The following is a 15,211-nucleotide window of genomic DNA, read 5'->3' on the forward strand; positions in this document are numbered from 1 at the left end:
CCACAACATGCCTTGCTGATGCCTTGCAGCAACCCTGGGAGGTAAATATTATCATCCCGGCTTTACCACCGAACACACCAAGGGTCACAGGGCTGGCAGAGCCGGGATTCAAGTCAAGTCTAAATCCACTGTATTTTTGGGCCCCTGGGGGGCTTAGTCGGTTAAGCATCTGACTTCATCTCAGGTCACCATCTCACGGTTCATGAGTCCAAGTGCTGTACTGGGTGAGCTCAACCCCCGCTTCAGGTGAACACATGCCCGGCTTCGAGCAAGCCCTGCTTCTCTCTCTCTCTCTCTCTGCCCCTCACTCACTTGCGCCCTCTCCTCTCTCTCTCTCTCTCACACACACACACACACACCACACACACAAAGAAAGAAAAAGATTCATTCCCTCTCTTTCTGCCCCTCTCCCCCATTTGCACTCTTTTTCCAAAATTAAAAAAACCATATAAATAAAATATTTAAAAAATAAATTCATTGTATTCTAGTAACTATCAATGCAGTGCATGGGAATCTGTATGATTATGTGCTAATGCCCACCTCCACCTCCAGACAGTAAGCCCGTGCGGAAGGAGGAGCCGGGTCTGTTCTGTTCTCTCTTAGGGAGAAGGTGGTTTGGCCCAAAATAAACGCACAACAGAAATGTGTTGAATGCTTGAATGAATAAATGAATCTAAAATCCGTTTCTTTCTGCAGCCCAGTGTGGCTGAAATTGAAGTCAGGAGCTAAGAGACTGGGGCAGGCCACAGGAAGAGGGTTGGTTTCGACTCTGAAGACACTGGTGGGTGGCCACGTGTGAGAATGCATCACGGTGGAAACCTACTGCCGAAAGAGAGACGTTGGTCTCTCTTTGGAGAGTCTGTGGTCTTTCTGAGAAGGTCTCAGCCGTCTGGGACATCCTTCCTGCTTGGAGCCAAAGCACAAAACCACAGACCTGAAGGTTGCCATGGCGACTCCTAGGGCCTGCTGCCCTCTCTGGCCTCCTGCCTCCCCACCCCCCGGGGCTCCAACCCATCAGTTAATAACCTAATAATGTAGGACAACAGTCACTCCCCAAGCACCCAAGCAGCAACCCTCGTGAAAAACAAACAGATTTCTCCAGGGAACTGAGCGCTACATAGATGTTCATTATACTCAGCCTGGGCCACCTGCTAGAATCTACTTTTCTGAGTCCAAATTATCCCCTGCCTGGCTTCTCCCTCCGGTTTTAAAGACAAGGGGCTAGCAGAGAGGTTCCCAGGGAAACAGATCCTAGAGAAGCCACTGTATAGGAGGCCTGCTCCCTCATTCCGGAACCAGGCCCCAAGAAAGTGACCGTGACCGAAACAGGCTCTGTGATAAGGCCCTCGTTATGGATATCTGGATCTCTGCTGGTCTTCTCCTTTGCGAGGATGAATTAATTTGTCACCATGGCACCCAGAAAAAATTAAAAAAAGACTTTCAAGTTGTGGTACAGTCAAGATAGTTGGAAATCGTTTGATGCTTTTTTCATTGAGAGATGGAGTCTAAGTCCCCTCCCCCTTGAATGGTGGTGGTCTCTGTGGCTACATGGTCAGTAGAATGAAGTGGAAACACACTGTGCTGGTTTCTGAGTCCACGGCTGAAGAGACTATAAACCCCCATTTCCTATCACTTGGGAGAGTTGCTCTTGAAACCTGGGCGCCATGTCATGGGGAGGCCCAAGCAGCCTCTTGGAGTGGCCCCATTGAGAGGAACCAAGACCCTAGCCCCAGTCCCAGCTGGCAGCCAGGATCACACAAGTGTGTGATCTCAGAAGAAGATTCTCTGGCGCCAGCTCGGCCGTATCAGCTGACGCAATAAGGAGCAGAGATAAGCCACGCCCACCAAACCCTGCCCAAATCACAGCTTCCTGAGCAAAATAGCTGAGTACTGTTATTTTAAACCATTATCTTTAAACTGGTGTGTTAGGCAGCAGTAAAAACTGGAACACAAGTATTCTTTTTCTCCAAAATCAGGTGAGGGCTTATCATGTGCTGGTTTCACTCATATGGTTATTTTAACTTTTATAACAACTTTGTGAGGTGGATATAATAATCTCCATTTTTCCCACGACATACTAAAGCTCAGAGAGGTAAGGTATCTTGTTTGAGACCGGCCAGCTAGGAAAGATAAAACCCGCTTTCTACCGTTTCCCTGAGTCTTCTCTCCCTATGGTGTGTGCGCTGTACCCAGAAGGGTGCAACCTGACGGTAATAATAAGACTCCTAGCTAACACTCAGGGGCTCTGCAAGGCTTTCAAGGCGAGATCTTCTCCAGTATGATCTCGTAACACCCTAGGGAGTAGGCTCAACTATCATGCCCATTTCGTAGAAAATCACACGGAGGCTTAAAAAGAGGGTAGCTGATTTGCTAAGGTGATCGCTCTCCTAAGAGTAAGAGCTGAGATTTGCACTCCCGTCATCTCGCTCTGGAACTGAGCTCTCATTATAGCATCCACACTGTTCCAGCCCGGCATCCCCTGTTAAGCTTAGGAATCCTTTTTCCACCATCCTCTCTTTGGAAGCTTACCTGCGGGGAGAACAACACAATCTCACCATCTCAGATCTGTAACATTCTCACATCTCTTTTGTCCTCACTAAAGTAGTTATTTCCATTTGACAGGGGCCCAGCCACAGGAAGTGACCTGCCTCTGGCTCCAAATCAGTGCTCCCTCCTCTTTTTCTCCTCTTGAATCCCAAAGTGTCTTCCTGTGCCTTTTGGCCAACGCGTCACTGTTCTCCAGCTTGAGGAGTACCCGGGCCCACGGATTGCCAGGCAGGTGGCCTTGCCAACCTCAACCGGGCGCTCCTTCGGCCAATCGCAGACAAGCTTTCCCTGTGCCGGACACCTGCCCTTCACGTAAAAGACACCGCGCAGGCCTGGGGGAAGGAAGGGAAAGCCTGGCCCACGCTGAATCTTGGGTCCCCTGTGCTGCCGAGCTCTGGGAAAAGAAGGGTTAGCTGTGTGTGTGTGTGTGTGTGTGTGTGTGTGTGTGTGTGTGTGTGTTAATTACCAGGTGGCCACAGAGCCAGCCGAGGGGGTGGCTGCTAACCCAGGCAGCTACCGCGGGAGGAGACACTCTACCGCGGAGGGGGGCCGGGACGCGCCGGCGCTCAGGGGCAGACACCAGGCCAGGCGGGGCCTGGCCGCAGCCGCGTCTGCCGGTACTGCTCGCCCAGGGCGCGCCCGCACTTGGGCGCCTCCGCCCCGCCCGGCGCGCGCACACCCGGCCGCTCCCGCACGTGCCCGCCCCGCGCTCTGCCCCCCGCTCCCCCATCCCCCGCGCACACGAGGTCGCTCCCACGCTTGGTGGCTGCGCTCCGCGCACGCACAGGTGGCCCGAAGCGTCATCGCGCGCTCGTGGGGCCGCTTCGGCGAAGGCGGGGAACTGGCTGCCAGTGCCCAGGACGCGGCCGCTGTCCGCAAGCAGTTTGCGGGCGCGCCAGGGACGCCACGACCTTGGCGAGAGGAAGAGGCCCAGCTGCGGGGGGGGGGGGGGGGGGGGCGCAACGGGGGTGGGGGACCTACCTGCGCGGTGAAGGGCCCGCGTGTGGGTCGCAGTCACCCCGCGCGTTGTCGGCGCCCCCTCCTAGGGCCGACGCCCAGCAAGCAGGGTGGGCACTGCTGGCAGGGGTGGTCTGGGAACACTGGCGGGTCCACTTCCTGGCCGGGCCCTCCTCCTCCTCGTTGTGCCCTGATTTCCTCTATCCTCTCCCCCTTTCCCGCTCCTGACGGTCGGGCACACCCAGCCCTGCCGGGTCCTTACCCAGCCTTTCTGACCGCAGGCCACAGGCTAGGCGCCTGCCAGGAGGAACCGCAGTGGCTCAGACCTGTCCTAGAGGCACAGCACTCCCCACCCACTACAACCGTGTCCCCGGAACAGACTCTGGGTGGCCAGGGTGGGCCAGACTGGTCTTGGCTGCAGAAGGACAAGGTTCCTTCTCCAGCCACATCCCTGGGGAAGCTGAGAGAAGAGTCCATGAAGCGACCTTCCTGTACTTTGCGGGTCCTTATCCTCAGCGCCAGCACATCGGTAGCCGCTCAGCAAATGCGGTACCGCGTTGCCGCCCTGCGCCTCTCGGCACCTCCCCTGGCACCTCCCCTGACCTCAGCGGGGCGCCCCCCTCCAGGAGTCTGCACTTAGGTTTGCTGCTTCCTGGATTCCGGTGCTGGTGCTTCCCAGGGCCTGAGTGTGCCTGAGTCACAACACAGACCTCCTGCTGTGGAGGTCAAGGAGGGAAGTCGAGGAGGCAGTCAGTCTCCCCCTCTGCCCCTCGGGCTCAGGGATAACAGCAAAAACAGCAGCCAGGGCTTGTGGTATTGTGCCAAGGGCTTAGATGACCCTATTAGGTACATAGTATTATCGCCCCCATTTTGCACATGGGGGAATAAGGGACAGAAAGGTCAAGTAATGAGCCCAAGGTCACACGGGTAATAAGTGGAGGCAGTGGGTTTCAAACTCAGGCAGGTGAGCCCAGAGCCAGCAGTCTGTGCCAAGCCAGCCTTAGCTGTTCCCTCAGCACCTCTGCTCCTTCACATCAACTCCTGTGTCCCCCTCCACCCACAAGAACTCCTGTCCCCATCTTCTGAACTCCAGCCCCAGTTTTAAGACCCAGAAGTCACTTCTGCTACCAGGCCTTGACAACTGTTCCAGGCAATTTGTGCTCTGCTCCCCTGACCCCTTCTCAGCGTCTTTTGCACCGTCCACGGGGGTCATTGGCGCACAGACGTCTCTCTGTAGGACTCTCACTCCCGGCCCAGCGCCTGGCTCAGAGGACGGCACCCCATTCCTATTTGTGAACTGAGTGTCTGGGAATGGTCACTGCGGGAGTCTGCAGACTTGTGCCATTGGTCATTAGGACCGGCGGTCAGGGGTTAGGACTGAGGGCAGTCAGAGAGCGGGCAGGGGACGTAAAGAGATGGAGAGATATCTCACCTTCTGCTAACCCCTCTGGGTGGCTCAAAGCTGCTCACTTTGTGACCTGGCCCCTAGGGGAGTCTCTGGAGGGAGATGGACAGTGAACAAGAGGGCAGAGGACACCTCAGCAGGAAAGGCAGGGGAAGCAGAGGCTGGATGGGGCCCCTGGTGCGACATCTTCCTCCTTCTTGCAACATCTTCACACATGGAGTTTTCTGGATTAACTATTCAGGCCATAAAAATGCACATATGCTTTTCAAAAGTTGCCAGGCTGAGAGTACTTGTTAAAGAGTATGCCTTCCAGGGGCACCCTGGGCGGCTCAGTGGGTTAGGTGTCTGACTCTTGATTTCGGCTCAGGTCATGATTTCCCGGTTAGTGAGATCGAGTCTCACATCTGATATTGCGGAGCCTGCTTGGGATTCTGTCTCTCTCTCTCTCTCTCTGCCTGTTCCCCACGCGTGCGTGTGCGTGCACTCTCTCTCTCTCTCTCTCAAAATAAATAAATAAATTTTAAAAAAAAGTTTGCCTTCCAAAACCAGTGTCTGAATTAGAGTCCTAGCTCTGCTACCTATCAGTAGGGTGACCTTGGAGAAGTCCCTTAACCTCTCTGTGCCTAGCTCTTCACGTGCGAAATGGGGACACCCCTTCAAAAGGGGGTTGAAACGATTTCACAATTAAATCAGGCAAAGCCCTTAGCTCGACACCCAGCAGATATTAGGGTTCGGTAGATGTTAGCTGTTATTATTGTCTCCTCCCAATACCCTCTTCTACACGGCTCTTGTCTTTTGAATGCTTACTGTCCTTAGTGCCTATGCACGCTGCTCTCTTTGAATTCCAAGTAGTTTTATTCTCTCCAATTTACAGATCAGGAAGCTGAGATTCAGTGAATTACCTGAGGCCACTCGGTTCTGAGTGTCTGAAGCAGGACTTGAGAGAGTCTTAAGGGAAGCTGTTCTTGCAGCAATCGTGTCCCGTCCCCCAGGAAAGGAGTGGGGTGTTCTAAAGCCCATCGTCAGTTGCCAGATGCAGGATTCTGGCTTCCAGGGGTACAAACCGCGCATGCCATGTGGAAAGGTTATTACCAAGGGAATCCTGTCCGGGCTGCCACGACGCACGGTTCCGGGGGGCCCATACACACTGGAACCGACCGGATGGTGTCCCCTGGAGTTGGAACGGTGTGGCAGTGTCTGGTGGCCCTCTCTCCCTGCCTTTTTCTAGCACACAGTCTCTGCTTACAGATCTCCAAACACAGAACCTCTCACGAGGATAAATACTCTTCGATTAAAGCAAAGCTCTGTTTGGATTCATGCTTTAGTCTTTAGAGACCGAACAGCATGGCACCTATACTACTCACTGAAAGATCCAGAATCGGCCTGTGGAAGATGGGGTTGGCATCTCTGGCTGTGCTCTCCCTAAGAAGATGCTAGATTTGGGGAAGCAAAGAGATTCGTCGCCCTGCCTGCAACGTCACCTTCTGGCTCGACTTCTGCCCTTTCTTGATGTCAAGCTGCCCAGTCATTGGCAGGAGCAGTAGAATTTGTTGTTTTGTAAACAAAACCTGGCACTGGCCTTGCAAACAACCTACAGCTCACCATGTTAAAATGAAGCATGCATTGTTTTCCAGAACCTTCCTGGTCCCAGGGAATGGCAAATTACGGCCCATGGAATGCTGATCTGAGACACCGCGCTAATAACCATCTTCCTTGCCCACAGCAATCATCTCCCACAATGGGCTGGACTCCGGAGACGTGGTCAGAATTTCTCCATACCTGGCATAAGTGACGTTCACGTCCATTTCTTTTCCAGTCTCTCATGGGATTTCGGTCTCGGCATTTGCATTTTCCCAGTGTCTGGGTTAGGGAGGCCGCTGAAGGGCCCGGAAATGGCAGCTGATGGGATGGTTGAAAGGGATCGTTTCCTGAGGGCCAGAAAAGTGCCGAGGACTTTTTATCGGCCCATCCAGATCCACTGTCCACCCGTCTCCATCCTGCTCCCTGGATCGGATCACCGGCCTCCCTTGCCCTCTGGCTTCTGTTGGGTTTGGCCAATGGGAAGCACTAACTGGGATCAGAAGATGGCAAGAGAGTGAGGAGGAGGGAGTATTTATCCCCCTGCCAGGGTAGCTTCAGGTTGGCTGCTTCCTTTTAGCTCCTGCCGGAGTCCCTGTCCTACTCTGCTCTTCCTCTGCCCCCTCCAGCCTGGGGCAGTGACGACGCCAGGCCCAGGGTGCTGCAGACTCCTGCGCTGGTTCCCTTAACTCTATCCCCACATCATTAAAAACCGTCCCCTGTATTAACCTCTCCTCGGTCACCCTGCTTGACCTTGCGTCCGCTTCCTGCCAAGACCCTGAGTGACACAAAAGTGCACAGGCCAGATGCGTCTTCACTGCAAACTCACACTAATGGAAGAATATGCGCATATTTAGAATGTGCACAGATTATCTACTTTAAAAAAATTACTGTTTTTCCAGTTCGTTCTTCCAATGAGCACAGCTGGCCAGCCTCAGAGGAAATCTGTCTTTATCCCCTGAAGGAGTCCCTGCTTCCTCACTCTGCTATGTCAATAGCACATGGCTGCCTCTTGCAGATTCCCCTGCCCTGTGCTGCCTGTGGCTGTGAGCTTCCTGGCTATTCACTTGGGTATGTGTGACTCTCCTTTTGAGAAATGTTTGTCACTGCGGAGTCATGCTCCTGCCAGGACAGTTTCAAGCAGCAAGAAGCTGGTTTTTCTGCGAATTATCTTTTCTGGCATCAACCACACTCCGGCAGGCTCGGGCCTGAACTGATTAATCAGACTGACCTGATTAATACGACGTTGTTTCCGCTCCCACTCAGACAATCCCCAGGCTCTCAGACGGAGTGTGACTAATGGAGCCACCCAAAGGCAGGAAACTCTGAGGCTGGTGGAGAAGACAGCACAAGTCCAGCTGAAGTGCAAGCACACACATCTGGAGAGCTGGGGAACCCATGTCGCATGCCAGGCTACAGACTCCCGGCGGAGGCCTTCAGGCTGGGCTTGCTCAGGCTTGGGGGCTGGGAGAGGGGGTAGCATCTGAATGTCCGGGTTCAAATCCCAAACCTGTTGCTTTCTAGTTGGGAGAACTCTGGCAAGTTATGCGGCCTCCCTGTGCCTGTTTTTTTTTTGTTTTTTTGTTTTTTTGTTTTTTTTTAAATGGGGCAATGGGACGCCTAGGTGGCTCAGTTGGTTAAGCATCCAACTCTTGATTTCGGCTCAGGTCATGATCTCATGGTTTGTGGGTTCTGGGGCTGCATCAAGCTCTGTGACAGTGCAGAGCCTGCTTGGGATTCTCTCTACCCCTCTCTCCCTCTGCCCCAACCCTGCTTACTCTAAATAATAAATAAATAAATAAATAAATAAATAAATAAATAAATAAAATGGGGGTGATAAAAAAGATTGGTGTGAGGATGAAATATAAAAGTGTTCTCAAGAAATGTGTTGTCACAGGGGCACCTGAATGGCTCACCCGGTTGAGTGTCTGACTTCAGCTCAGTTCCTGATCTCATGGTTCATGGGTTTGAGCCCTGCATTGAGCTCTGTGCTGACAGCTCGGAGCCTGGAGTCTGCTTCGGATTCTGTGTCTCCTCTCTCTCTGCCCCTCCCCGCCACCACGACCTGTGCTCTGTCTCTTTCTGTATCTCAAAGATAAATAAACATTAAAAATTAAAAAAAAAAAAAGAAATATATTGTCATAGAAACCAGGGGCCCAGCCTAGCAAGTGCAAAGAGGGCAGGTTATGCTGGGAAGGCACAAAAGGGGCTTGGCCAACTGAAATACAGGGAGTCAGGCTGGGACTGTTCAGCCAGCCTTGACCAGCCTCTGCCTTGGTTCTCCTGTTCATGGAGAATGGACTGAATCTTCATACTGGCTGTGTGACCTTGAACAGTCACATGACCGCTCTCTGCCCCAGTTGCCTTATCTGTGAAATGGGGATAATAACAGTACCTCATAGGGTTGTTGTATTAAATGAGTTACTGAGTATAAAACTCTTGGAAATATGCCTGCCCCTAGTGGGCGCTCAATAAATGTTAGGGCACCCCTCTTCACCGAGTGCCTGTGGAAGGCTTCCGTGTTCTCCTCTGGCTCAGATATACAGGCTTCTTTGTAATGGCGAGCTGGGGAAATGTGGTTTCGTTTCTTTGGTTTGTTGTATAAGACTTGCCTTCTATGGGGCTTGTATGCCTGGGGGAGGGGTGTGGGGGGAGGGCAGAGGTGAATTTGACTGGTACTTGGCACCCAGGAGCTTTTCCAGGGCCACCTGCCTGGAGCCCCTAAAAAGAACCATCGGAAGCTCCCTGCAGCTCCCCGAGATAGGCTTAGGTACCCCTAATGGGGTGAGAGAGGGCTGAAATGGGAGGGGACTGGCCAGAGATGGGGCCTCACCCAGAAAATCTCGGTGAAAACTCTCCCTCTCCTGTTGTTGGGCTTCAGACCTTGCCTGGCCTCTCGCAGGCTGCTGGCTGGTATCTTGGAGGTGAGAATGGTGACAGGGAGGGAGTGTAGCCCCAAGGTCAGGAGGATGCACCAGAGCCAGACTGCGTGGGTTCAAATCCCAGCTCTGCCACTTGCCAAGTTATTTAACCTCCCAGTGCCTGACCTGTACCGTGAAGGTGGTAACTATGGCACCTACCTCAGAGTGCTGGGTGATGCGTTCAGAACGGTCTGTGGCCCGAGTAAGTGTTCAGTAAATGTCAATTATTATTACTATACCACCAGCCACAGTGCCCTCTGACCACCAGGGACAGCGATTACGGCAGCCAGAATAATGCCCCTCCTCAAAGATGTCCGTGTCCTGATCCCTGGAACCTGTGACTGTGTTGCCCTTTTATGGCAAAAGGGACTTGGCAGGTGTGATTAATTTAAGGATCTCAAGATGGGGAGAGTATCCTGGAATTTCCACAGGTAGGAAAGACGCAACCAGCCCTTGTTGGTTTTGAACATGGGAGTTGACCACCAGCCAAGAAATGCAGGCAGCCTCTACAAGGTTTCTAGAAACTGAAAAAGGAAATGAGACCCATTTCTGACCTCAAGGATTGCAAGACTAAATTTGCGTTGTTTTAAGCCACCAAGCTTGTAGTAATTTGTTACAGCAGCAGCAGGGAACTCATACAGCTGCCGAGACCCGACTCAGCTGCATCCCTGAGGGAAGAACCACGCTGACTCACTCCACAGTAGACATGAAGCATCTGTGACGTCACCCACTCTGCTTGTCCCGTGCAGGTGTGGGGAACACCTTGGACCATGGAACTGAATTTCCTCTGGGCACAGGCACTGCCAGGGATTGAATACAAAAGGGCAGGACACATCCCGGTGGGCTCAGTGGGTTGAAAAGGCCTCCTGGAAAATCTAGACCCTCAGGTGGGCCTTGAAGGATGAAAGGTGTGGGGTTTGGACAGGGAAGAGGAGGAGGAGGAAGGAAAGGCATTGTGGGAAGAGGCCCAGGGGGACCGAAGTCAAGGAGGTCAACACAGTCATTCAATCATTACTCATTCATCTTCCTATTCAGCGCTTGTGCTCCAGGCCCTGTGGGGGATAGATACCTGGATAGTAAGTGACTGAGACAGACCTGGCAGGGGTTCTTATGGGACTTACAGTGGGAGTAGAAGCCAATATCCCATTATAGTAAAGCATATAACAACCCTTACAGCAGGACGAGTACAGCTTGTTAAGGAAGCACATCTGGGTGGGCTTCCTGGAGGAAGTGGCCCTTCCAGGATAGGTAAACTGAAGGCTTGTTCCGTATCACTTCAGGCTCTATGTGGTGCTCTGTACTCTCAGCAGGTGCTGACTGAGAGTAGTTTAGCCATATATTTTATTATTCACTATCCAATTCTTTCTTTAAAAAAAAAAAGTTTTATTTATTTTGAGAGAGAGAAAGAGAGCACAAGACGGAGAGGAACACAGAAAGAGGCAGAGAATCCCAAGCAGGATCCACACCCTCAGGGCAGAACCCGATGATCAGGGCTTGAACTCACGAACTGTGACATCATGACCCGAACTGAAATCAAGAGTCAGATGCTTAACTGGCTGAGCCACCAGGCACCTCTAGCTAATTCTCCCTTAGCTCGTCTTCCTGCACTAAGGAGAAAGTCTCAGCTGGGTGTTAGTGTGTCTTGAATTCTTTAATTCTTATTAATCTCGCTTTGTAACCTGGAGAGCTAGACTCGGGTGTGCTATGCAGGCAACAGGTGCCCATTGAAGTCTAACAACACTTCTTGGTTTTCCTTGTTTTTATTGGTTTAATTACCTTCATTTTGTGGCAGAGGGTACTGGTTTTCCACTTCTGCGAGCGGAACACAATTTCCTTTGAAAAAGAACTGTACGTAAGTGGATGGAACCGTAAGTCAGTGAGGGGTTCTCCCTCCTATCCCGGAGTTGACCACTGGGGTCCAGCTGAACACCAAGAGGGGCACACAGTGTGTGCCCGGGGCAGCGATGGGCCTGACTCCTTAGAACTTCCAGATCCTATTCTGGGCTGTGTGCGGTGCTGGGGACAGCGAGTGGAAACTGGGTGGCCACTGAGAGGCTGAGATTCTCTAAGAGGATTCTCGTGGAGGGGGGCGGGGCTGCTACAAGGAGAGGAGCCTGGGGTCCATCTGCTAAGGCAGGGGGCACAGTAAACTGCTCAGTGTGCCTTTTTGGACGGGAAGAAAAGAAGCCTGGAGAGGAGCAGGAGACAGCCAGGGGACAGTGAGTGGCCTGCATGCCGTCCTCCACTTGTCATGCAGGCTTGTGTGGCTAAGTGGATGTGAGGGGAGGAGCTGAGCTCCCGGGGGGCCAGCTGGTGGGGCAGGAACCAGGGTGAGGGGCAGGAGGAGACGGTGCTAGAGCCAAGATGCCCATGGGATCTGGACCGAGGGGGAGGCTCAGGGGACCTCTGGGTAACTTTTTGCCTTGTGCCCCTGAAAGAGCCACTCAGGGGCCATCCGGGCCAGTGAGGGCTGGCCAGAGAGAAGAGATGACCAACAGAGAAAAGTTTCTATTTCCTGAATAGAGGTTCTGCAATCCAGTTTCCAAAGTAAAATCAAGAAAAATGTTATGTATATACTAACATGGAACTAGAGTGGCTGAGTTTTTGAAACTGACTTAGGAGGGAAAGCTGGGAGTGATACGGCAATGACAATACTCTGAGAGCAGCTATGATCACAGGATGAAGGGCAGGAGGGCCATACTGTGGGAGCCCAAGGTCCCAGAGCATCTGATCAAGAGGACAGCAGTCAAGGTGGCCTTCCTGGAAGAGGTGACTTCTAAACTGAAACCCACAAGGGGGCAGGAGCATCCTGGAATTCCTCCCAGTGACTGGTGTTTATGATGCTGTGGCTACAGAAGGGGTCCTTTGAGTATTGATGGTGGGGGGCTTAAGAATTTCTCACTAGTCCAAGGGCATATTGCTGGTGGCGAGTGTCCCCTTAGATTCTGATCGTTTGGGGCAGGAAAGAGAAACAAGGTGGATCTGTCTCTCCAGAGTGTGAGTTGTACTGGCAGGGGGGCGGGGACCAGCTCCCTCCATGTGGGGCTGCTGAATGGGCCATAGGGAATGGATGGGGGAAGAGCGGAGACAGACAGTGGAGATGCTCCTGGAGAAGCACCAGGCACCAGCAGGCACTCGGGAGACGTTAGTTTGCCCCCTCCTCCCCGCCCCCCCGCCCCCCCGCCCCCCCCCCCCCCAATCAGGAAAGTCTCCAGTCTGGTACCGGGTCCTTGGACTCCGCCCACGGCGCACTTCCTTGGGTCTTAGCTGCACTTATGCAGGGTCAGGGTGTGTGTCCCGGGGACCTGGATGGTGTTGGACTTTTGAAATCTGCGGGGACCGCGGGGGCCCTGGGCAGGGCGGCCCCCTCCGGCCCTCTGCACCCCCAAACGCCCCCTCTCGTGACACACCTTCTCCTGATAGGTCCCTGGGCCCCCAAAGCACTATCAGTGTGGACCTTGGGATGACACGGACCTACTTCCCAGCCCTTCTCCTCCTCCTCCTCCTCCTCCACTCCCCGCTAAGGCCTTTATCTGGAGACTGGATTTTGAATTTTCCGCCGCAGGAGATGTCAGGGAGCCGGCCTTGCTGAAGGTCCGTGCTCCCCTGGGCCGGGCCGCCGTCATCCGCGCGCTGCCTGCCCCGCCGTCCCGGCCCAACCCCGCGCTGCCCCGGGGCGCACTCACCTCTCTCGGGTCCCGGGCGCAGGAGGCCGGATCGCGGCGGGCGGGAGCGGAGGGACGCGCGGGCGGCGGGGACCGGGCGGGGATGGGCCGGGGACAGGCCGGGGACGAGGTGCGGGCGGCCCTGCGCACCGGCTCCAGCTCGCGCGCCGCCTCGCCGCGGGAGGAGGTGGAGGGGGCGGAGGCTCCCGGCGGGCGCCGAGCAGCCGCCCCAGGGATCCGGGGAGGGTGCGGCTTCCAGAACCATTGCTCTCCCGCGGGGAGCGCCGAGGGGCCCAGGGGTTTCCTCCCGGCTCTTTATTGGGGGTCTCTTGGAGGAGAGGATTTGGGGAGCAGGTGGCCGGCTTTGCCTCTGCCAGCTCTCACACTGCGCCAGGTGACCCCCGTAATCTTCACCTCAGTGGGCTGGGCCAAGAAGCCTGGAAAGGGGAGGACGGGTCTGAGCGCTGCCATGATCCCTCCTCACCCCTCCCCAGCACGTGCCAGGCCTGCCCGGCGCCCGGGGCTCCTGCCTGACTTCACGTCGTTCACTGCTCCATTTTACAGACGCAGAGGTCGTGAGCTTTCCTCGGGCCCACTCTTTCCCTCTACCTGGGGCAGAAGGGCAAGGAGGGGCGATGGGAGGAGACCCAGAAGCCCGGGTCCGAGCTTTCAGCCTCCAGCGATGGCTCCCTGTGCCCTGTGCAGGAAGAACAGTGCGCCACCCACACCAACACGGAGTAGGCGGTCAGCTCTTCACAGCTTCCTCCCTCTTCTTTGGTCTTCTTCGGTTCTCAATTCTGTCTCTGCTTTTTCAGCCCATCTCTAAAAAGGTGGTGCTCCCAGGAGCGTGCAGGAATTTTGCAAGCCAGTTGATAAAGTCATCACTAAAAATTAACTTATTTTAATTAACATTAATTTAATTATGTTAATTTAGTAGGGCCACCCGGGTGGCTCAGCCGGTTTAAGCATCGGACTTCAGCTCAGGTCATGATCTCACGGTTCATGGGTTCTAGCCCCGCGTGGGGCTCTGTGCTGACAGCTCAGAGCCTGGAGCCTGCTTTGGATTCTGTGTCTCCGTCTCTCTCTGCTCCTCCCCCACTCGTATTCTGTCTCTCTCTCTCAAAAATAAATAATATTAAAAAAAATTAACTTCTGTAAACCTTTGATTAAATACTGTATTTTTTTTAAATGTTTATTTATTTTTGAGACAGAGCATGAGTGGGGGAGGAGCAGAGAGAGAGGGAGATACAGAATCGGAAGCAGGCTCCAGGCTGTCAGCACAGAGTCCGTCATGGGGCTCGAACTTGTCAACCATGAGATCGTGACCTGAGCCAAAGTCGGATGCTCAACCGACCAAACCACCCAGGCAACCCCTAAATACTGCATATTAAAAGCAAAGGTAATAAATACATAAAACTTGCTGCTTCCTAATTATTTTACCAGTACCCATACTCTTGAGGTTATTTACACCCACTTTATCGGTGTGGAGGTGATGCTCTGTAACAGGTGCCACACATGTCTTTCCACCTCCGTGGTCAATGACACCACGTTGGCAGCTTGGAATCGGCCATGGTGAGAATATTTACACCACAGAAATTGGCAGATATTACCAATCAGGGCTTGATTTATGTTTTTCTCAGTGTCTAGACTTAAGGAAATGGCAGAGAAATGTTCATAGTGCAGAGTAAACTTAAAAGTATGTCTTGGGTGAATATTTATGGCATGTAAGGCGGTACATCTATTGTTTTAAAAAGTGTGCTCCGTCTGTAGCCATGATGTGACAGCACAAAATGGGGGAAACTTGCTCATCCTGCATTCAGACCTCCTCCGTGACCAGGTAGTCCCCGTGTCATCCACAAAGGAGTGAAGTTCTGCCATGCGTTTCTGGTTCGTTTTGCTTTCATGGTACTGGTTAACATAAAGGGAAATTTCAACCAACATCCCTGTTGGAATGATACTGACAGATGTCCGTTGCAAGCACAGGCTGGCTACAAATACACAAGTGTGGCAGAAATCGATGAGAGCTTTCTCGGAGAATCAATTGGCTGTACAGGTTCTGAGGCAGAAAGTATTATATATTTTACTATTTGTAAATTTTATTACACATCTTTATAAAATTTTATGGATGTATACATGTT

General features: G+C 53.2%; 1 protein-coding gene across 3 annotated transcripts in view; it reads right to left on the minus strand.

Moving 5' to 3' along the window:
• Positions 1–13,783, minus strand: part of GPR68 (G protein-coupled receptor 68) — a 29,900-nt gene extending 16,117 nt beyond the window's left edge. Inside the window, exons 1-2 of one of the 3 annotated variants that reach the window (XM_019462048.2) lie at positions 7,719–7,902; positions 6,689–6,837 (exon numbers count right to left, since the gene is read on the minus strand). The gene's annotated coding sequence lies outside the window, so the exon portion shown is untranslated. Of the gene's footprint in view, positions 1–3,528; positions 4,079–6,688; positions 6,838–7,718; positions 7,903–13,094 lie in introns of those variants that run through there. The other 2 variants (XM_019462046.2, XM_053889703.1) reach the window with 2 other exon arrangements.
• Positions 13,784–15,211: the final 1,428 nt, after the last annotated feature.

This window comes from Panthera pardus, unplaced genomic scaffold (genome assembly GCF_024362965.1).
Source record: "Panthera pardus isolate Hobbes unplaced genomic scaffold, ASM2436296v1 HiC_scaffold_24, whole genome shotgun sequence".
NCBI classification, from domain to species: domain Eukaryota; kingdom Metazoa; phylum Chordata; class Mammalia; order Carnivora; family Felidae; genus Panthera; species Panthera pardus.